The sequence below is a fragment of the Equus asinus genome, chromosome 24, assembly GCF_041296235.1.
Source record: "Equus asinus isolate D_3611 breed Donkey chromosome 24, EquAss-T2T_v2, whole genome shotgun sequence".
NCBI lineage: Eukaryota > Metazoa > Chordata > Mammalia > Perissodactyla > Equidae > Equus > Equus asinus.
In genome coordinates this window covers 19,456,305-19,480,714 of record NC_091813.1, presented here as the reverse complement: position 1 = coordinate 19,480,714, position 24,410 = coordinate 19,456,305, and the positions used below count along the sequence as shown (strand labels likewise).

At 39.2% G+C, this 24,410-nt stretch overlaps 1 long non-coding RNA gene across 3 annotated transcripts in view; it reads right to left on the bottom strand.

Moving 5' to 3' along the window:
* Positions 1–453: 453 nt before the first annotated feature.
* Positions 454–24,410, bottom strand: part of LOC123280398 (uncharacterized) — a 73,805-nt gene continuing 49,848 nt past the window's right edge. For all 3 annotated transcript variants that reach the window (XR_011497824.1, XR_011497825.1, XR_011497826.1), the window contains 3 exons: positions 24,277–24,350; positions 20,699–20,825; positions 454–576 (listed from right to left, as the gene is read on the bottom strand). This is a non-coding gene — a long non-coding RNA (uncharacterized lncRNA). The remainder of the gene's footprint in view (positions 577–20,698; positions 20,826–24,276; positions 24,351–24,410) is intronic.

Here is a 24,410-nt window from a genome sequence, read left to right as displayed (position 1 = left end):
TGAACATAAAAGATCAAATTAGTGAACTGAAAGACTAACGAATTCCCTCAAGATGTTATGTAAAGGCAAGGGCATAAAAATATAAGAAAAAAGTGTTGAGATAGAGTCAGAAGTTCTGTGATGGGCAGAATAACGGTCCCACGGAGGTTTCCGCCTCCCCAGAACCTGTGAACATGCCACCTTACATGACCAAAGGGGCTCTGCAGATGTGATTAGACTCAGGATTTTGAGACGAGGAGGTTATCCTGGATCACCCCAGTGTCATCACAAGGATCCTGGTGTGTGCAGGAGCCAGGAAGGAGAGTCAGAGGCTTAAAACACACATGTATTATCTTACGGTTCTATAGGTCAGAAGTCCAAAATGGGTCTCATTGAGCTGAAATCAAGGAGTCAGCAGGGCTGCATTCCTTTCTGGAGGATTCTCTAGGGAAAAATCCATTTCTTTGCCCTTACCATCTTCTAGAGGCCATCCACATCCCTCGGCTCTTGGTCCCTTTCCATCTTCTGAGCCAGCAGCGGGGGTGGAGCTCTTCTCACAGCCTGTCATGCTGACTTCCTCTTTTATATTGAAGGACCCTTGGATAGATCCAGAAAATCCAAAGTCATCTCCCTATTTTAAGGTTAGCTGATTAGCAACCTTAAGTCCATCTACTGCCTTAATTCTCTTTGGTCACAAAACATAACATATTCACAAGTTCTGGGGATCAGAACATGAATGTCTTTGTAGGGGGCACTATTCTGCATACTAAAGCCCCATGCCCACCCCCAGCTTCAAGTGCCTTCTGCCTCTACAATGGAGATCATTTCAAACATGCTAAACTTTGACCTTTAAAGTGTCACATTCTGGGGCTGGCCAGGTGGCGTAGTGGTTAAGTTCAAGCACTCCACTTCTACTGCCTGGGGATCGCAGGCCCGGATCCTGGCCCCTTGTCAAGCCATGCTGTGGCAGCATCCCACATAAAAGAGAGGAAGATTGGCACAGATGTTAGCTAAGGGCCAGTCTTCCTCACAAATAAATAAACCAAAAATTAAAGTGTCACATTCTAATATTCTCTTGGAAGGCAGGGGTTGGGAAGAGGTGGCATAGATTGGTACAGGGAGACAAAAATCCTACTGGATGTCCTGTCTAACGTACTCTTCAGAGTTATTTTAGCCTGTCATGGTCTTTGAACTATTTTACAATTTTGTAAGTTGTAGAAAACTAGAAAACTGATAGTAGTGCAAATGAGCCTTCCTTTTAGAAATGCACAGTGTCCAGAGGAATGCCACAATTGTTGCCCTGTGGATAATGCGCTTTTGCCAGTTTGCATCCATTTGTCAGTTCTCAGTATGACTGTATATTTGCCTTCTCTTTGAATTTTCCTTTGAACCAGTTCTAACATTTTACCCATTCCCTCATTAACTAACAAGTTATATAAAACCTTTGACACCTTCAATTGACTCCAGAGTTCCAAAATAGTTATGTCAGACAGAGTCTGCCATCTAAGTGGGGAGATTCCCACTGCTCCCCCTCCACTGTCTTCCCAGAATCCTCTGCATCACTTTTAGAGATCACATTTTGCTGGTACATTTTTGTCCATTTCACCATTTTCCGTGTTTAAGGGATTTGGGGTGGGTATTTAGACAGACACTGAGTTCAGTTCTCCAGTTTATTTATTCTCTTTGAAGCCATTTAAGCTAATCATTTGCTGGTTTAGTTTAATCTCTTGCTTCAGGCCACAGTGTTATTACCTGCCCTGAAAATGTTACATTGACCTTTTTTATGTACTTCAAGTTCTATTTACATTTCTAATTAATCAATTAACATATGAATTGGTTGTAAAAATCCAACTAATACCGGTAATACAAAGACCTCCTTGACCTCCCACTTCCATCCTAGAGATGATCCCTATCACCAGCTTTCAGTGTTTGCTCACAAAATTTTTTCTATATATTTATAAGGCTATAGAAGATCACATAGAAATATACAGTTTTAAAACATAAATGGTAACTGTTAATTTTGTTTTGCAATTGTTTTATTTAACAATATGTCTTAAAGCTTTACCTATGATCAGTAAATATATATCTACCTCATTCCTTATTGACTCATAGTTTGGACTACAGTTTATTTAAGTATTGGTTTTGTTATTAAAACAAGCTGCAACAAATTCACTTCTACTTGTACATATATGTGAGTACTTAACCGGTCAAGAACAACGTTTCTGGTCATAAGGGTGTGTACATTGAAAATCCTCACAAAGGATTTTTAGATCCATAGGAAAAGTTTCTCTTTACCTTTGAAGGAGAAATGATTCGAGTAATACATGTACAAGTCTTTCAGGAGGACACATGAATATGATATCATTTTTATTTGGATGAAAATATATAAACTATGTTTTGAAGGACTATATATAATATTCTATTAAAAAAACAGAACAATGGTTGCCCCTGGGGAGGGAAAGAGAATGGAATAAAGAAGGGATATATAGGAACTGCAGTTTCTAATGTTTAATTTCTCAAGCTAGTTAGTAAGTTCATGGGTTTATCTCTACATTTTTTATGGTCAAAATGAAACTAAACACAAATAGGTAAAGGATTAGATTTGTTCTACTTAATTCACTGTTGGAAGATTGGAGATCCCCATTTGCAGGGAAAACAGAAAATGCTTACCAAAATATAGAAATCTATAACTCTGCTGGTAAGATACATGTATCTCATTGGGTTTTTTCTAGGTTGAGTGGAGCATTCAGGTAGAGAGAAAAAGCTTGACATGAAACTAGAAACCTGTTATAGATACCTATAGAAGTCAGTAGAAGTCTATTTATGGGACCGTGACACTTTCTAGAAACGCTGTCTGACCTTTATAATTCCACAGGGCTATTGCTCTGTGTGTGGTGTAATCTGCATGTAATTAATAAGCCACCAATGCCAGAGCCCACGATGCCCAACTTGCTATACTCTGAGATGTTCCTAAAATGAGACTGAATATTTTAGTTTTCCTAGGTAGCACTTTGGGTCCTCAGAGACTCTTGAGTCAGCAATTGTTATTTCTTCATCATTGCAGCCTTCAACCTACTAAACACCCGACGACTCCTGATTTTTTTATTTTTATTATTATTTTTTTTACACTTTTGGAAAGACCCATCCTTGTAAAAGAGGGTATTTTTATTAACAGAAAGATGCTCCCCTTCCTGCCCAGTGGAGCTTAATCTACCAGTTAGTTTGTAAAAGAGGAACTGACTGGAACAGTAGCAACACAAATTCCCAAGAGCTCAATGGCCTCCCCAGTAGAGAAAAGGCTGACCTCATTTCTGAATTGCTCTCTGACAAAAATTTCTCAGCCTTAGGATATTTTAGAGAATTTTACATGATGCACAAGAGAACCACATCCCCTTGCCCCCCATTTGACCTCAACAGAGGTTCATGCTGTGACATATTATATAGACTTTTCCATTATGCGCACTAGAAATGAAAAATCTCAAAATGGAAATTTGGAAACTTTCTGGTCTTACCACAATAGAAATGGGTTCTGGTAGAACTGAGTGATAAAGAAATTGCCTCTCACAAGTTTCAGAGGACAGATGGCATTTTTATGTGGGTGACTTTTAAGAACTAACAAATCACTACCTTAGAAGACTGGACACCCAAATTCCCAAACTTAAGTATCTATTAGGTTAAATTTTAAGGTTAAAATGCTAAGTCCACAAATACGTAGCTAAGAACACAAGCTTCTAAGATGAGCCAAGGAAAAAAAAAACACTGACGTGTGACTCAGTTAGCTATTCTTCCTGACAGGAGATTCAAGCCACCTGTGAGGTTTCTTTGACTCTGATTCATTTAATTCATTTAGACATTGCCAGCAGAGCAAGCTACAGCAAAGCAGATCCATCTTAACATGCTCACTCCTGGCTGTTCTAATAAAGAAAAATAATTGAATTGCTGATTTTGATTTTTTTAAATGCACTCAGCATTTGAGTATTTGGCTTCACACACCAAATAAACACAGAAATATTTATTACATCATCTTCTTCCCCAGAGTGGGGAAAAAACACCATGGAATTAGCTCCAGGTCTCCCTTAGACTAGTGTAGCACTAAAGCATCTTCCTTGTGTTTAGTTTATGATAATTGCACTTTCACACTGAACTTTTAGTGTCTTATTTGGAGCAAGCACCAGTTCTGAGCATACAGATCTACATGAAGAGGTGAATATGCTGACGTTAAGCATCTCTGTAATCAATGGATTTCTCAAGAGGCATCTGCTGCGGCAGAGAGCGTGTCTCCGTCAAAGTGGGCGGCATGGAGAGCTGAGGCAGCAAGCTGGTGGCCAAAGATATGGTTTATTCAACTCAAACGCTTTTTTAAAAAACTAAACCCACATTTTAAAAACAGGAGATTTCACATAAAAATTCAGACTTGCGATTCTCTTGAAAATTTACAACAACTAGCAACAGGGAGCCTCATTCCAAATCCACGGGAGCTGAGAGCAGCAGCCTCTCCATTGCTAATGGTACATGCATGTGGATTCAGCCCCATCGGCATCATTTGTATTCCCTGCCTGACCCCTGTAACACTTGAGTCTGGCACCACTAATGCAGAGATTAAAGCAGAAAACTAGGAATTAAAACACTTACACACTCATTCCAGATTTCTCAAAAAATTAAAAACAGAAGTACCATATGATCCAGCTATTCCGCTTCTGGGTATTTTTCCGGAGAACATGAAAATGCTAATTTGAAAAGATATATGCACCCTTATGTTCATTGCAGCATTATTCACAATAGCCAAGATCTGGAAGCAACCCAAGCATTCATTAAGAGACAAATGGATAAAGGAGATGTGGTATATATATACAACAGAATACTACTCAGCCATGAAAAAGACAAAATCATGCATTTGCAACAACATGGATGGACCTTGAGGGTACTATGTTAAATGAAATAAGTCAGACAGATAAAGACAAATACCATACGATTTCACTCATAAGTGGAAGATAAACAGACACATAGATAAAGAGAATAGATTGGTGGTTACCAGAAGGGAAGGGGAAGGTGCAGGGGGAGGGCAAAAGGGGTAAAGGGGTGCACGTGTTCAGTGACAGATGGAAACTAAACTTTTTGGTGATGAACGTGATGCAGTCTATACAGAAGTCGAAATATGATGATGTATACCTGAAATTTACACAATGTTATAAACCAATGTGACCTCAATAAGTTAAAAAATATATACTCATTCCACAGTTGGCACCAAGACAACCTTCATTCGGACAAATATATTAGCTACATCCCACACAAATCTACTTGATATATGTATCATCCATTAATTGGCAGCTCTACACAGCTATGTCCAATGCTTAGTAAACTTATTCAAGTAATAAATTACACTTTACCACAGCGTGGATGGTCCTTGTATCTTGACTAGGGTGGGAAAGGAAGAGGTTATCATTAAAATCGCACCTGTGACTTAGAACTTTAGATATTAGCTAATTTGAACCTCACAATAAGCTCAGCAGGTAGACAGGTTACAGACTAGGAAAGCGAAGTTAAGGGAAGTAAAGCAACTTACTTGATGCTAAACAATTGCTAAGTGGTAGGGCAACTATCCAACGCCAGGTCTTTGCGACTGAAAAAAAATCTACATTTTATCAATTTCACCACATTTTCTTAGACATATGCCACCACTCTACAAAATGAGAAAAATATTCAATGGGGGGATATTGGTTCATAGCACAAATATTTCAAGCTTAAAAATGCAGACCTTAAACAGAGTCTTCTCTTACCAGCCTCCCAGGGAGCAGTCACTCTTCCTTGCATTAGTTTGACAGAGACTCAAATTAACAGTGACTCAAACACATTAGAAATGTATTTCTCTTCACAGAATACTCTAGAAATAAGTCTACAGCTGCCATAGTGGTTCCAAGTGGTCAGCTCCCAGGTTCTTTTCATCTTTTTCCGCTGCCCTAGAGTGATACTCTCATCTCCGTGGTATAAGTTGGCTTGCCACCACTTCTGCAATCCAGGCACAGGATGGAGAGGAAGGAAGGAAAACTTACCCTTCCCTTTAAAGGTATGGTCCTGAAGTTTCACGCACTAATTTCATTCATATCTCATTAACAATAACTTAACCAAATAGCCACACCTAGGTAGATGGGAGTCTAGGGAATATAGTCATTAGTTAGGGGGCCAGCTTAAATTGTATTGTGAAAGGAGAAGGAAACCAATAGTGTGAGACAACTATCCATCCTGGGCACAAACTTACACATAAGATGCCACCAAACCACACTTCTTCCTTCTGAGGTGGATACATTTCTGTTTCTTACAACTTGACTTTGCCTGTCCTCATGTTTTTGTTTCACTGTCAAAGCCCTGAGTCTGTTGAAAAGTCCTCCCTGGGTTAAATCTTATGTCCACACTGACCCACATCAGATTTCTTGCCATTCTCTTTTTCAGTATTTCCCTCTCTTACCTCTGTATATTTTCCTCTATTATTCTCACTTGCGAATTCCTATTCCCCCGTGTCCCAACAAGCATCAATCTGACTCCAGCTTAACTCAAAATACGAGTTTCTAATACACCTATGTGGGGGTAGGATGATAATCTTAGGCGGTTTTTTCTTCATATTCAGTGGTGTACTATTTTGACTAAAAAAGGCAAGACAGTATACGTTTACATTTCTTTGTTGGCATCAGGGATGTGGATGCATTTAACAAGCAGCAATCCTTGAAAGCAGTGATCCTCACGCTCCGATAGCATCATCAAGCATCCATCAAGAAGGCACAACTGCAGTAGTCATCAACAATTAATACTCATTTCACAAATTGATCTGTAATACTCATTTCACAAGTCAATGCAGTCCTAATCAAAATCTCAACAGGCTTTGCTACAGACATTGACAAGCCGATTCTGAAACTCACATGGAAATGCGAAGGACCCATAACAGCCAAGACAATCTGAAAAAGAGCAAAGTTGGAGCATGACCACTACCTGATTTCAAGTCTCATCGTCAAGCTACAGTAGTCAAGACAAAGTGGTGTCAATTGGGTCACTGGAACTGAATAAGAATCTAGAAATAGACCCACACATATATAAACAACTGATTTTCAACAAAGGTGTAAAGGCAATTGAGTGGAGAAAGGATAGTATTTTCAATAAGTGGTTCCAATACAATTGAATATACATATGCAGGAAAATGGACTTTGATTATTACCTCACATCACATACAAAAATTAACTCAAAATGGATCATAGACCTAAATTATCAAAAGCATAATTCATAAAAGAATAAAGTGGTAAATTGGACTTCAAAGTTAAAAACAGCTGCTCTTCCAAAGTCACAGTTAAGAGAATGAAGAGACAAACCAGGCTGAGAGAAAACATTTGCAAATTATATATCTGATAAAGCACTTGTTTCCAGAATGTATAAAGAATCCTCAAAACTCAATAATAAGAAAACAAACAACCCAATTTAAAAGGCGGGGAGGTGGGGGTGGGGGGTTGGGGGAGGGGGAGAGGAAAAGATGTGAACAGATATGTCAGCAACGATGGTAAATAAGCATGGGAAAAGATACTTGACAACATTAGTTCTTAGGGAACTGCAAATGAAAACCACAACATGATATCATTACAAACCTATCAGAACACGTAGAATTTAGACGACTGACCATGCCAAATGTTAGCAAGGAGGTGGAGCAACTGCTGGTAGGAATAAAGTGGTACAACAACTTGGAAAACCGTTGGACAATTTCTTAAAAAGCATCCACGTACCACATGATCCAGCTATTCCACTCTTGGATATTTTTTTCAAAAGAAATGAAAGTGTGTGTTCAAACAAAGACTTGCACATGAGTGCTCATAGCAACCTTATTTTTAATAACTCCAAACTTAAAACAACTCAAATGAGTGGTGAAACAAATTGTGGTATATCCATGTGATGGAAAACTAATCAGCAGTAAAAAAGCATGAGCTATTGACACATGCAACAACTGTGATGAATTTCAAAATAATTATGCTGAGTGAAAGAAGCCAGACAAAAAAGAGTCCATACTATGAATCTCTTTATACAAAACTCTAGAAAATGCAAACTAATTCATAGTGACAGGAATCAGGTCAGTGGTTGCCTGGGGTGGAGCTGCTGCAGGGCTGACTACAAAGGAGTAGCAAGTGGAAATTGTTTGGAGTGGTAGAACTGCTTTGTATCTTGATTGTTGTAGGAATGTTACCCACTATTTGTCAAAACTCACAGAACTGGATTGCCTCTATGATAGTATAGCTTAAAATAAGTGTTCAATAAGTAAATTGATAGATCCTTTGTGTGTATCAGAAATAAAAGAAAATTCAGTTTTAATAAACAAGAAAGAATCTAAAATATTCATTACTGTTTCTCACTTTTTTCCTTAATGCTGGCCTATAAAATAATACCAAAGTATAATTCAGAAAAGGCAAAATTTGGGAGTTAAAAAAAAAACCAGAGATCTGAGAGTAACGATGACTTTACTTGTTCCAAAGAGAATTTCTGGTACCTAGAAGAATGAGCAGACTGCTTATCCCTAGGCAATTCCTCAACAAATATTATTTCTTACAACAATTCTTGTGATAAGCATTAAACAGCTGAGAGTTAAGTGCAAGAACCTGGAAGGCAGACAGTGTGTATTACCTTATGCAAGATAAGCAGCCCACCCAGGACACATCCAGTTGCAAACAGGGTTTCCTCAGAAAATCATGGTGTACATGAAAAACAAATGGATGAAGAAATTCTAGCTCCTAGGATAATAGTTTTGAAACTCTTAGCAAATTCTCCTTATGATGAAATATCAATAAACAAAACAGATAAAAATGATGGGCAGGGGCTTTAGTTAAGTTTAAATTTTCATATTTTAGCAGAAAATGTGTATTATTGCTCACATTTGAGTTACCATCTGGGCTCTAGAATTCAGAAAGAACTTGTTCATTCAATTATTTTGAAAACAGCTTGTGTCAAGCACTATGATAAATGAGAGGGATACAACAGTGAGCAAGAGAGATTCACACCTGCATGCAGTTTCCCTCCAGCGTGGTCTAGAATCTCTGCCAAAAAGCACGGCTATGGAGATTTTGACCTCGAAAATTTTCAAAACAAGAATAACCAATTACCAGTCTTAATTCCTTTCTCCCTCTCTCACACACAGACACACACACAAACACACAATCTATATATATTTGCATATGTATTTATAATATTTTAGGGTTGCCAGATAAAACACAGGACTTCTACACCAATTTGAATTTCAGATAAACAATGAAGAAAATTTTAGTATATGTATGTCCCAAATATTCCATGGGACACACTTATATTGAAATTTTTATTTATTGTTTATCTGAAATTCGAGTTTAGCGGAATGTCCTGGTTGTTGTTGTTGTTTTGAGCTAAATCTGGCAATCCTAATATTTATATTAGGGTTACCAGATACATATCTGTGTCTACAGTTATAGATGTACCTATCTATATGGTGTATGGCACGTCTATTTTTTTTTTTTTTTGAGGAAGATTAGCCCTGAGCTAACATCTGCTGCCAATTCTCCTCTTTTTGATGAGGAAGACTGGCCCTGAGCTAACATCCGTGCCCATCTTCCTCTACTTTTATACTTGGGATGCCTGCCACAGCATGGCTTGCCAAGCAGTGCCACGTCCACACCTGGGATCCGAACTGGCAAACCCGGGCTGCCGAAGCAGAATGTGCAAACTTAACTGCTGCACCACCGGGCTGGCCCCTCAAGTCTATTTTTAAGCAATTTAACTTCTTAGAAAAATTTGCAAGATGAACTGTGGGCAAACTATTATCCTAGGTAATTAAACACAGTGATCAGTGATTCAAAGTTATTTGAAATAAACCAATTAAGTGCTGTAGGCCAACTGCCAAAAATGATGATTTTCATTTGACCTAGTCAAATTAAACCATTATGATTGGAAATAGTGGGCTATCATACCAGTTTTCTTTGAAGCCACTGACAGTTCAAGAAAATAAAACATCATTCGCATATATCACAGGGGGTTCATATAAAAGTGGGATAAAAATCACTCGGCCACTGGGTACAAAAAGAAGGGATTAGAAGAAAAACATTTCCCTGTTTCACCGTACTAAAATGAACATCTTTTACACTATGAGAGGATTCTAGGAAATGATTGCTGCTGCCTCTCTCTACTCCCAATTCCAGGCTACATTCCTATTGTGACCAGCGGCTTAGATCACATGTAGCTGGGTGTTAGAATAGGCTTGGGCCCTGCGGGCACCCAGGGTAGAGACCCACATGAGGCTTTCCCCTGGGGCTGGCATCAGACTGCCCAGGACAGGAATCAGGAAGAGCAAGTTTTGGAAAAACTTGTCTCCAAGGGATCTGTTTACCATGGAGAAAAGGTCATTATATGCCCACATTAAGATATCAGATCCCCCTCTCCCCCGCCCATAAATAAGCCAAGTGAGTGCTGAATGGGTGTGCCATGTCCTCCACTCCTGAGGCTGGAGGTAAGAAAAGATCGAGAGCCTGAAGGCTGCTGTTGGTAGCTGACCTGGAAACTGGCAACCTGCCAGCCCATGTGGGATTGCCACTATCCATCACTCACCATACTGCCACAACTTGGGAGGTCCCATCAACCAGCCCAGAACAAGTCAGTGATGTAAAACCCAGCTAAGGGCCTAAGAACCAGAGAGAGAGAGATCAGTCAGGGCAAATACAATGCTCCTGGTGAAACAGAATTGCTGTAAGAGAAAGACAAGGGAAAAGTTGTTCAAAAAGATTCAGATGAAGCACATACACACATGCACACACACTTTCTGGAGCTAAAGCAAGCCATAATTTTCCTATGAAACAATTCAGCACGTTTTGAAGAGGATGATCATTATTGAGGCCAAAAAGAATGGCCTAGAAGATTATAGAAGCAATAGTTCAAAGCACAGCTATGTGAAATCATGAAAAGACAGATAAGACAATTTGAGGACAGATTTAGTAGATGTAACATCTAGTTGGAATTCCTGAAAGAGAAATAAATTATGAAACTAATAATAGAAAAAATTTTCTGTAAGCTGAAGTAAGACCTGAGTCTGCAGACTGAAAGGAATTGCTGAGTATTAGGCACGATTGGTGAGAAAAGGACAGGCACCTGGATATAACCAGGTCAATTCCTGAATTGTACAGATTTCCAGGCGGAAAAAGCAAGTTATTATCTACCTGAAAAATGATAGCACAGGAAAAGAGAAGACAACAATAAATAGAATCAATTAACGGAACAAATGTGACAGAAGAATAGAGTAGAACACGCACATTAACAAGTGAGGAAATGGCATGAAAAGTTAGTTGACCAAACAACAAAAATACAGAAAACAGAAGCAAAAATCATTGTAAAGAAGCAGAGTAAGACAGAAAAGATTCAATGAAGTATATCAATCATTACATTAAATACGAATGGGCTGATTTCTTTCATTAAAAGTCAGAGATTAGGGGCCAGCCCGGTGGCACAGCGGTTAAGTGCGCACATTCCGCTTTGGTGGCCTGGAGTTCACCAGTTCGAATCCTGGCTGCGGACATGGCACCGCTTGGCATGCCATGCTGTGGCAGGCGTCCCACATATAAAGTAGAGGAAGATGGGCACGGATGTTAGCTCAGGGCCAGTCTTCCTCAGTAAAAAGAGGAGGATTGGCAGCAGTTAGCTCAGGGGTAATCTTCCTCCAAAAAAAAAAGTCAGATTGTCAGATTGATTAAAATACAAAACCCAACTGCAAATAACTCAAAACAAAGCGATAAATGTTGAAGATAAAGGGATAGACAAAAATATCAAGCAACTGCAAATGAAAAGAAGGCAAGAGTGATGGCGTTAATATCAGACAAGCTTGATTTGCCATATGGTAAATTTGCTTTTTAGAAGCTAATTTTAACAAATTGGAGAATGGAAGAAAGGAATAAGATTGGATAGAGGAAGAAATAATACTAAGCAGTGACTTCAGTAGGTTAATTTTGGTTCAAATCTAATTAAAGTTGAGAACGTTTATTTTAAAACCTTGGTACTTCCAAGGAAATAAGCAAAATCAAATAGTATCTAATTTAGTGTGGTCTTCAGCAGCTTTAGCATCACTTCAGAACTTGTTAGAAATACAAATTTTAGGGCCCCACCCTAGACTTGTAAAAACTCTGGCTGAGCGGCCCAGCAGGCTGTTGAAATAAGGCCTCCAGGTGATTCTGATGTACATTAAAATTAAATACTCATCGCAGTCATTAGGCTGCTTTCTATGAAAATTAACTTCCCTCCTTAGTTACACTAATTTGTTTCTAATTTATTATTTTCCAGCCACACAATGGAATAAGGTCAGAAGTTTACATTTAAAATGAATACCCTTTGTACGATGACCAGTGGTAACTAGTCTTATCAGGGTGATCATTTTGTAATGTAAATAAATGTTGAATCACCATGTTGTACACCTGAAACTAACACAATACTGTATGTCGACTATACTTCAACAAATTAAAAAATAAAATAGGTATCAACTATTTTCCACAGAAGCAATGCCATGGAATACAAAATGTATTGATACTTTGTTTTATTCTCAAAAACTATCCTTGCTAAATTTACCACATTTGAGAATCCCTGGGTTGTAAACATTCTCAGTAAAAGTGGGTTGAGATTGTAAATGTTTAATTTGTGGAAAATTTTAAAAGCATCTTAAAATTAAAAAAAAAAAGTTAGTCACTTAAGAATGAAGAAGGACATTAGGTAATGATTAAAGGCTCAATACAATATGGTGGCTATTGGGCTTTGGTTTGCAGAAAGGACACCTGAGTAGAAGACAAACGAGAAAAACGGAGGTGCACTACTAGCTTGATGAGGAAGGAAAGCAGGAAGAAGTGGTTAAGGAGCCGAAAGAGCCTAACGGAGGCTGTGCCCTCAGAGAATGGACCGTGAGGAATTTCTAACAGTGGGTAACAAATGCTTTCTAAGAACAGGAATGGGCGACATTTAGCCGTGTAATCCCCCTCCATAATCCGTCCCAAAACGTCAGTAAGAGTCAGCTTTACGTAATACGGCAGCTAAAAAATATAACACAAAAATTATTAGAAACACAAAGAACTGGATCAAATTACTACGAGAGAGAAACTTAAATAGAGGTCTTCCAGAGTCGATTACACCTACTAGACCAATTAGTCATTTTATTTAATAGATGTATGTAGATGCTTAAATCCCTTCTAGTAGAGAATATACATATGTTCCCCCACAGGTTCATGAAACAGTGACAAAATCAATCATGTATTTGACCAAAGCAAAAAAGATCTTAACAAGTTGAAGTTTCAAAAAAACGAAATAGAGAATAAGATTTTTCAAGTTATCTTACTTGATCATACCCCAATGAAATTAAACATGAATTATAAAAGTTTTAAGTTTTGGAAAGTTGAGCCATGAATCAAAAAGAAATTAAAATTAGAAACTATTGAGAAAGCAATGACATGGAACAGCAAAAGGTACACTCCGAATTTATTGCCTTAAACATCTTTATTATTAAAGAAAAAAAAACAAATTTAGTACTCATTACCAGAAATTAGGAAATCAATAAAAAAGAATCCAAAAGAAACTAAGAAGGATTAATTATAATAAAAGCTGAAATTAATAAGATAGAAATCAAAAACAAACCAAAATGAAGCAGAAAGGATAAATAAATCCAAAAGCTAAAAAAAAACTAAGACCAATGAAGCAGATAACCTCTCGGTGAACCTGATTAAAGGAGAGAGTGCCCGTGGCAAGCGCGCACACGCACACACACACACACACACACACACACACACACACACACACGAGGGCACTTGGAAAATATGCAGGATTAAAAAGAAGGAGACAAACCACAGATACAGGCGTGATTAAAAGAATTATAAGAGATTACTGCTTGCAATTCTAGGGCTGCAAATTTTAAAACACAGAGGAAGTGAATGATTTCCTAACAAAATAGAAATTACTTAAATTGCCAATCATGTAGAAGATGGCAGGCTGGTGATTAAGAATCTATCATGGAAAAAGGCACAAAGACCAGATGGGTTTAATTTTTAAATAACAGATGATTCCAATGTTGTTTAAACATTTCCAGGCCACGGAAAAAAAAAAAAATTCTAACTCATTTTACAAAGCCAGATTAATTATAATTCCAAAGCAGGATGGTATTTTTAAAAATGCTCGACATTTTACTTAAAATTGCAGATACAAGAATTTTAAATAAAATATTAGCAAATAATATGCAGCTTGCTTCTGTCTGAGGTCAGGTTCCCCAGAGACTCTGAGGTAGAAATATGCATGCCTAAGGGTTTTAGGGGAGCGCTCTCAGGAACAACATCTTTAAGGAAGTGAGAGGCTGGGATTGGGGTAGAGAGAGAAGTTGAAATGCAATATAATTACAACAGTGGCTTCAGCCTAACCCACCGAGAGCTCTGAACCAGTCATAGGGGTGGGCTGCTGCCTGACGATAAACTCAGCTGTGAGCCATCAGCATCCTCAATGCTCCGGACAGCCAGGAGAATGTAAGTGCATCCTGCTGAGGGTGGCATCCGAGCAGCACCCCACAGCATCCATTAGACTCAGGTGACTAGAGTTTCAAAGGATACAATATGAACAAGTAGAATTTGTTCCTGATTCCAAGCGTGGTTTGATATCAAGGAATCTATCATTATAATCCTTTGCATCAAACTTAAAAAAACTATTAAGATCACATAATTATTAGATGCTAAATAAGGCATTTGAAAAATTCATTAGTTCATCAGTCATTTCTGACTATAGTTTTACATATTGCAGACATGTGAATACATCATATTCTGATTTGTGTGTGTGTAGTCTTTTTTCTTTCTTGGTTTTCCCTCTCTCTCTCCACCCACATCAACCCCAATACAGTGAGCAGAAAAGAAACAACTCTAAGGTACTGGCTCTGAGTAGATACAGATTGAAATTTGTCCCAGATTTGTTTCAGGAACAAGCATCCTGCACTACAGGCTCCCTTTTATATAGGCATGTGTTGGAGAATTTTTAATTAAACGTGTATCTCCAGAACCATTCTCTCTCTCTCCACTGAAAACACCACCAGTATTCCCTGAAGATAATTAATTCTGCCAGGATATAAATAACAATAAGTAAAAGCTAGAAATATCGTCAAAGTGTGGCCATACATCCAAACAGAAAGCACGTATCTTTAGTAGGAGAACTATGGGTATCCATTTAGAAATTCCCAGCCAATCTACCTTTATTAGTGGCAAATAGTCCCCCCCCAAAACACCCCCTCCTCTGCCTATAAGAGATTTTAAAAAGTGTAAAATCATAAATACGAAAAAACATATAGAATCTAGGTCTCTTGCAGATATACAGCACATATCAGAAATCAACCTGGATCCTTAACTTTGCAGATTCCACCTGGTGGTTTATAGATGGAGAATTCCAATCACCGGGAGAACTCAGCGCTTCTAAGACTGAAAAGCACATCTGGCCTCAAAGATTGCTTCATCTATAGGATTCACCAATGCCTCGGGAGTCCACCCACTCTGGGGGCATCTCAGAGGTGTACTTTCTGAAAAAGACTGAATGGCTGGGGTGGTTTAGCATTTGGCTCCCTGATCTGTTTGCACATGCCTCAGCCCAGGTGTGGGTGCCTAGGACCACCAGCTGCAGTTAGGGAGCAGAATTGATTTCACCTGTTTCACGTGCATAAGCCACAGCAACCTCAAACCAAAAGAATTTCTAGAGGCTGCTCTCTCCCAGAATGAGTCTCTAGATATGGCTCCAGCTAAGCACCTTATGGTCTGTCCAGGGTAGAGTTTATTTTGCTTTTGTCGGCAAAGCTTCATGGAAATCCAAATAAAACTTTTCTTCGTAAGTATTGAATCAAGGGGCCAATTGAATTTCCAGTTTGATGTCTGCAAGCTAAGTCGTCCTGATATACTGACCTCAAAGTTGACATGAGATGCTCAATGGGATCTGAATACTTCAGGTCTGATGACTAACACCCCGCTTCCTCTGGATGGCAGCTGAATGAGCACCACTAGGATTTTCTTCTACAATTTTCCTTTTTCAATGCCTTTAATTCTAACTAATCCCCCTTCAAAGCGGTCCACTCTTTTTCTATGTATGTAAAGCTAAATTTTAACATCTCTTGGGAAAATTTTAGTAAATTGTTGATAATCTTTTTCTTAGTATTGATATTACGTGAAACAGAACAAAACAGACCTAAAACTGTGTCTGAAATTTGTAATGTTTGGGGTAAATTGTTCTTTAAAGAAATTTTAAGACAAGGAGAAAAACAGGTCTTCACTTTCCGTTGAGTCGTTTGCTTGTTTTTACGTAAAAGGACGAGCTAGCAAAAGCAGACAGGAACCAATTACTTCAAGCAGTTGGGGCGTCCTCCGAACAAAACGGAGGGCTGGCCCGGACGAGCTCCGTGGACGCTGTCCCGGCTCTGGATTACACGGATCATGTGACAAAATTACTTCTTCACATGTTGCTGTTCCACTGACAGTGAGAACATTGCTGAAGAAATGTAAATAATTCTGAAGTTCAACAGATCTCTGATTCTTTATAAGAAACACATTCTTTTTGGACGCTGAGATAATTAATTTCATATTTTCCAACCAGTTGGGGCTACTTTCCCAAGACTTTCTTTTCATTTTAATTCTCCACAAATTCTTTGCTGGAAAACTGTAATTACAGTTAACTATAGGGAGGAAGTTAGATGGCGACTGCATACATTTTATGTTTTCATTATTCTTTCATCCCTTTCTTAAATCAGAGTAGTAAGTCTCTATTCAACTCTTCTAATAACCAAGGTAAATTTAGTTAAGTTGTAATGTTAAAACAAGTCAAAGCACGTTGTATTGAATGCATCATGCTAACAACATGATTGCCTTTTGTCTTTATTTTATTCCTATAAAAAAAAAAAAACCCAGGGGCTGGCCTGTGGCCTAGTGATTAAATTCGCACGCTCTGCTTCAGCAGTCCAGGGTTTCACTGGTTCGCATCCTGGGCACGGACATAGCACCACTCATCAAGCCATGCTGAGGCGGGCGGCGTCACACATAGCACAACTAGAAGGACCCACAACTAAAATATACAACTATGTACTGGGGGGATTTGGGGAGAAAAAGCAAAAAAAAAGAAAAAAAAGATTGGCAACAGTTGTTAGCTTAGATGCCAATCTTAAAAAAAAAAACACACCCTCACATTGCCAATTAGAATAATGTTAAGTGGCATTGAATTAAGGGAGGAGAATTTAGATGGAGGTTTAGCAATAGTGCTTTGCAAGCTTCTCAAATGCTATTCGGCACTAAAGAGAGTAATTGGTCCGTTCTGGCTTCTGCCTGCAGTCCTGCCCTGGGAGGGGTTCCGTGGCTCTACCTGCACAGCCACAAAGAGCCAGGGAGAGATCTTTTTATCAGTCCCGATCATTCACAACTCACCAATGGCTGGTTTTCTTTCTTTGCCAAAACTGACTATTTTTCTTTCCACTTGTGCAGATATTTTGCCCATGTTCTTTACATTCGACACTCATTCCTTTCACCCACGCTACGAATATAGGGGATTTCTCCTTCTAGCGCTAGAATTTGTCTATAGGAGGAACTTATGGACAGCAGTTGCTTGGGACCGGGAAAGGGGAGAAGCGCACACTCTGTTTTACTTAGTTGTATGTTAATTGAAGGTGGGTTTGTGGGAGCGGCTGGGAGTACGGTGGAGAGTGCTGAAAGAAGAGAGGCCTTACAGGGACTAGGAAGAGCAGGAATCCTGTCGCACTTTGAAGTGAGACTACCAGGGCAGAATACAGATCAAGTGCAGGGCCACAGCCAGGGAAAGGGAAGGAGGGCATGGAGCACGGTTGATGGGAACCACAGGGTTCCACTAAATCCCTTTGAGCCAGGCGCACCCTTTGGGCAGATATTGATTGCCCATTAATGCTACAGCTGAGTACCCCACAGGGGGCATGCCATAAATGAGGACTCCTAAGCCTCAGGGGTGAGAAATAGGCCCATTTGAGCTTCTCTGTAACACTGTCCTGAGGATCTGTGGCGAAATGAATGTGTCCCCCATTTCTACTTAGGACACATAAACCTTTGTACAGCTTCCAGAGTGTCTTATCCTAAGTTATGTTGCTTAATTGGCAATACAATAGAAAAATTCCATTGGAAGAGAGAAATGAAGAGAAAATATGCCCTTCTATGTCCCTTTTTTATATGGTTTTCTGTCAGGGTGACTCCACTATTAAGATGCTGTGATTTTTGCCGCTTTGCTCCCACTTTGCTGGAAGATTTCTCTTGCCATGTGTTCACAGCTGTGGCCTGGAAAGTGTGTCAGGTTTCCCGACCTGCCTTTCTCTGCCTTTTAAGAGGCAGCATGATATCGGGGACCATGTCCTTGGACTAAAAATCAGAAGAACTAACTGCTAGTCCTAGTTCTATTATTTTTTAATATGTGTAACTTCAAACAAGTCCGTTTGCCATCAGAAGCTCCATTTATAAAATGGAAGAGTCAGTAACTCTCCAGTTTTTTAAAACTTTTTTTTACTACTAGAATCCTTATTTGCAAGTAGAATTTTATTCAAAAACGCCAACACACAAAGCAGATGAAAGCGTACTCCCTTAGTGTGAAGTGAGGAAAGGCGGTGGCATGCGGAGCCCTGCCCATGAGATCCTGTGCTCTCCCTCCACGCCGCTGCCTGCGCCCCTGGTCCCCTCACTCAGGAAACTGAGAACTTATGATAAAACACAGAGCTAACTGAGCCTTTCCAGACTGAAATTCTGTGACTCAATGACCAGTGACCTCACTCTTCTCCACTTGGATGCGGAGCATCTGGCTCCATTTCAATTTGTGTGTATAATGTCAGAGAAAGGGAAAGTCAAGAAGTAAAAACCTTGCAAAATATAAAAAAGGAAAACCCTCTTTTCCTAACAGACAGCAGAAAATAGACTTCAAATCTCTGTAGGAACGTTTGTTCCATAGGTTGGACTTCTCCTCTCACATCTGCAGGCATCACTCTCTGGGTTCGGATCTGTGCGGGTACCTTAGGGAGTCGAGGCTCTCCCTCAGCGCTGTGTGCAAGGCCGACTCTCCCTACAGACGAAGGCTTGCGCCCCTTCCCAAACCTCCTTAATGGAGGCAGGCCCCACAGCAACAAACTCAGCCTCACCGCCCCTGCCGTTCCATCTTGCAGCACCCGGAACTGTCTTCCAGAATCCAGGGACCTAAACAACTCTGCAGTGCCCCTGTGTCTCCAGAGGCTTCTCTATGACCAGCCCAATAAAGGGCGGGAGCAGCATAAGAAAGCTCTGGTACAAAGAAAATAATTAAAAAAATAATAACTACCCTCATTTCTTGAGCATTAACTATACGCCAGATATTATGCTGAGAGCTTTATTACTATGCATATAGTAGCAACATTCCTGCAAGGCAGATTTTACTATCCCTCCTCACAGATGAAGAAACTGAGACTCAGTGTTTTTTAAGATCCAAAGACAATATCTAGGACACCAGTGATGAGCCCCGGGCACCCTTGCCCCGCCACATTGAGCTATGCCTAGGACGAACCTGCTTAGCTGAGACTCAGATCCTGACAGCCCCTTGCAGCCCTGGACGACTGGTCTGGCCTCTTCCCTGGTGGAGCCGACACTTTGGTCACAGGGGACCATCAATCAAATGCAGGCCATTTCCTCACACAACGACCGAACGTTTAAAATACCACTAGATGTTTAGAAAATAGTTTAGATCACTGACTATGGTGGAAAGTAATTTACATTATGGAAGCAATCATTTAATCACTGCAGTTAGATTATTACCTATTCAGCTAATTATCTTTTAATTATATAATTACAAAATTAAACATTATATTATTCTAGCCAATGCCAAATTCTTTCTTCATAATTTCCCAACGAAAAGTGAAAATTACTGTATGATACAATGTAATTTCCTACAGAAATTGTTTCATCTTATTCTTAATTATAGGATAAATCTTCCCATAATTATCATGACCTGTATATAACCAACGAGAGAACTCGGCCTTTCAGGAAAATGTAGTTGTGGAGGCCTGGCCGCAGCTCTCAGCCGGCTGCTCTTTAGAATTCTCTGTGGGAGTTAAAAAGGAAAATCCCCTTGTGCCCAGGGGTCACCACTATGGATTCTGACTTAATTGGTCTGAGGTGGGACCCATGATGTTTTTAAAATCTCTCCAGGCATTCCTGACATGCAGCCAGGGTTGAGAACCACTGAGAAGGTGATTTTAGCCTGTGCTCCCTTTAGCTGTGTTTCATTTGTTTGGGAGGAGTTGTTGGTAGACAGAGTCAAGAACTATTATGTTGGGCATGTGGGAGCGGTAAGGCAGATGACAAGGATGGCTGCAAAAGATTCCGACGACCAACCTGACTGTAGGTTTATAGCCTAGACAGTTAGGAGATTGCACTTATAGAAAAGTAAGACGTAGGCTACTGGCCAAGATTCTGGACAGTCACATTCAGTGGCCAAACACTCCAGTATCGTTTGTCAGGGACTTGCAAAACCGTCAGGAATTTGAGTAGATAATTTATTTGCTATGGGACTGTGCACCTTGGATCTGAAAGATAAAGTTACCTGAGTTAACAGGCTCCTTAGAAAATTCTGGGCCAAAGTAGACCTATAAGTGGATGCAATAGGCATAGATAAGAGCACTGATTCCACTCAATTCATTTCAGCGTACAAATCCATCCTTGACACTTACCAGGGCCTGGGTAATGCTCCTGTGACAACAAGTGGTTTCTGCCCCAGGGGGCTCACAATCTGGCAGCGTACTTTCTGCCATTGCCTGGAGAAAGCCTGAGGGAGGCTTGGCTACACTGGGTTCAGTCCTGAGGGAGAGAGCAAGCATGGTTGGGAGACGGTCTTCAGCCGTGGAAGATGTTTCCATGAGGTGAGCTCATGATCATGGTATTCCACATGTTAAACAGTTACATTAACCAACCCCTGCGGTCCCAAAAGCATGTGTATGAGACCTGAGCACAGAGCTCAAAAGGAGGCACACATGAGTTTGTTCCTTTAACAGGCTTACTGAGCCATAATGACACACAATCAACTGTACATATTGAATGTACAATCTGACAATTTTGATGCTCCTTTGAAACCATCACCACATTCAAGATAATTAACATTCCCATCACCCCCAAAAGTTCCCTCTTTTTAATCCCTCCCTCTACCCCTTTCTCCATTCTAAAGCAACCACTTATCTGCTATCACTACAAATTAGTTTGTATATTTAGAATTTCATGTAAACGGAATCATACATATGTACTCTTTTTAGTCTGGGTTTTTCGATCAGCATTTATTGCTTAGAAATTTACCAGTGTTGACGGGTGGAGCAATAGTTCACTCCTGGGGCCCCCTGGTGGTGGCAGCGTGCCACTTCGGCAGCCTAGTGTTCGCCAGTTCGAATCCCGGCTGCGGACATGGCACCACTTGGCAAGCCACGCTATTGTAGGCATCCCACATAGCAAGTAGAGGAAGAATAGAGGAAGATGGCAGGGATGTTAGCTCAGGGCCAGTCTTCCTCAGCAAAAAGAGGAGGATTGGCAGCAGATGTTAGCTCAGGGCCAATCTTCCTCAAAAAGAAAAAAAAAAGTTCACTTCTTTTTTGTTTTTTAAAGATTGGCACCTGAGCTAACAACTGTACAACTGTTGCCAATCTTCTTTTTTTTCTGCTTTTTCTCCCTAAATCCCCCCAGTACATAGTTGTATATTTTAGTTGTGGGTCCTTCTAGTTGTGGCATGTGGGATGCCACCTCAGTGTGGCCTAATGAGCAGCGCCACATCCATGCCAGGGATTCAAACCAGTGAAACCATGGGCCACCAAAGCGGAGTGCACAAACTTAACCACTCAGCCATGGGGCCGGCCCAGTTCACTCCTATTTATTCTGAACAGTTCGTTGTATGTGTAGACCATGATTTGTTTATCCATTCACCTGTTGATGGATATTTTGGATAGTACCAATAAAACTATTACGAACATTCACGTACACATCTTTGTATGGACATATGCTTTCTTTTTTCTTGGATAAATAAGAGGAAAATGACTAGATCTGTGCTAGGAGTAGGTTTAACTTAAGAAACCACCAAACTATTTCCAAAATGGTTACCCCATTTTCCCTGCAGTAATCTGTGAGAGTTCCAGTTTACCTACGCCCTCGCCAACACTGGATATGATCAATCTTTTTAATTTTAGCCATCTAAATAGGTGCGTAGTGGTATCTCATTGTGGTTTTAATGTGCATTTCTCTCATGAGTAATTATATTGAGCATCTTTTCATGTGCTTACTAGCCATTACCTATCTTCTTTGGTGAAATGTGTATTCAAATTTTTCACCCATGTTTTTCTTAGGTTGTTGTTTTCTTACTATTGAGTTTTAAGAGTTCCATATATATATATTCTGGACGTAGCCCTTTATCAGGACTATGATTTGCAAATATTTTCTCCCAGCTTGTGGATTATCTTTTTATTATCTTAGTGGTGTCTTTTGAAGAACAAAAGTTTTTAATTTTGATGAAGTTTAATTTATTAATTTTTTATTTTATGGATCATAATTTTGGTGTCATACCACAGTTTTGGTTACTGTAGCTTTAGAATAAGTCTTGTAATCAGGTAGTATTAATCCTCCACATTTGTTCCTTTTAAAAATTGTTTTGGCAACTCTAGATCTTTACACTGATTTGAGACTGTTCTTCTTTTTAAGGTAGATGTTTAGTTTCATAAATTTTCCCCTTACAAGTTGCTTTAAAGGCATCCCACAAATTTTGATATGTTGTGTTTCTTTTTCGATCAGTTCAAAATAATTTCTGATGTTCCTTTTGATTTCTTCAGACTATGGATTATTGATACCAGGCAAATATCTGCATATCTGTCACATATCTTTCTGTTATTGATTTCTAACAATTCCATTGTGGTCAGACAACATGCTTTATGTGAACTGAATACTTTTAAGTTTATTGAGACATTTTTATTACCCAGAATACGGTCTACCTTGGTAAATGTTATGTTTGCAACTTGAAAAGAATATATATTCTGCTTTTGTTGGATGCAGTGATCAATACATTTCCTTACATAAGTTTTAATTGGCCATTCATCATTAGATTTTGAGACCATTTATAAAAACTACTGAAGATTTTTGTGTCATCTCTTTTAGAAAAATAATTTCTTTCTAACAGTTTTCTTTGAAATAAATGCTTGTTTTGTGGATTTCCCATGCTGGCAAAGTACAAAGCATTATTCGTAGTTTCTAAATAATATGCTGAACAATGGGTTCACATCAGAGAGCTAGATACCAGCCCATGCAGAGAGGGCAGTTCTGAATTACCAAGTCCCTCTAATCTGGAGAAATATAAGAACATAGAAGTTATAAGAACACAGAATTAGCAATTATTTATTGATGTGACTCTCGGGCAATTTTTGTCAGTATATTAAAAAATCAAGCTTGTGATAATAGCTAGAATTGGGAGAAATCTAAATGCGTAATCAATAAAATTGCTTCAATGTATTATGATGTATTTACATAATTCTATATTAAACTTTTTATTAAACTTACTCCAAATACTCTCTTCTAAGAACTTCACATGGATTATGTCACTTAATCCTCACAATCCTACCTGATGCCATAGAACTATGGTTTTCTTCATTTTATAGATGAAAAACTGAAGCACAGAAAGGCTATACAGGGGACTCAAGACTCAAGCAGTCTGGCTCCAGAACAGCACATATCCTTAGCCACCCTTCCACGCACGCCCCCATATTTAATTATGTAGAAGAAGTTAGAGATATCTTAAGTGAAAAAAAGTTATGAAACAGTTCATTTAATATATTCCATTTTTAATATTAAAAAAAACATGCACAAGGAAAGAGTGGAAGAGTACGTTTCAAATTATGTACCATGTTATCTCTAGGTGATACAATTGTGGGTGACTTTAATTTTCTTCTTTGTGACTTTTTTTTAACAAAGAGCATGTATTTTACAATTAGAAAAAAATTTAAAGTATTTTAAAGAAAAAGTCCTATTGTCATGTGAATATGGGTTCATCAATTTTGAAATGAGTTTACTAGCCATTGCCAAATTCATCCTTAACCTTATTCTTCATACAATTCAAAAAGATTACAAACGTCTAAAGATAGCCAAGTGCTCTAACTTCATCCCCAAACACAAATTCATAACCAGGAAAGGCAGGATTTATGGAAATTATTCTTGGCTCGCAGGTGTGGTGATTTTCAAGGCTGGAATCAGAACCTACCAAGGTTGGAAAGTACATTAAAAGACACACCTCATATAGTGCTTGGTACTCCTTGCATTCCACCTCAGGGCTGGCTGACCCTTTAGCTCTGGACCCAACTGTGCCTAAGATGGAAAGACCAGAGTTAGTCTAACAATACCACCACTCCCGCCCTTTCCTTCCCC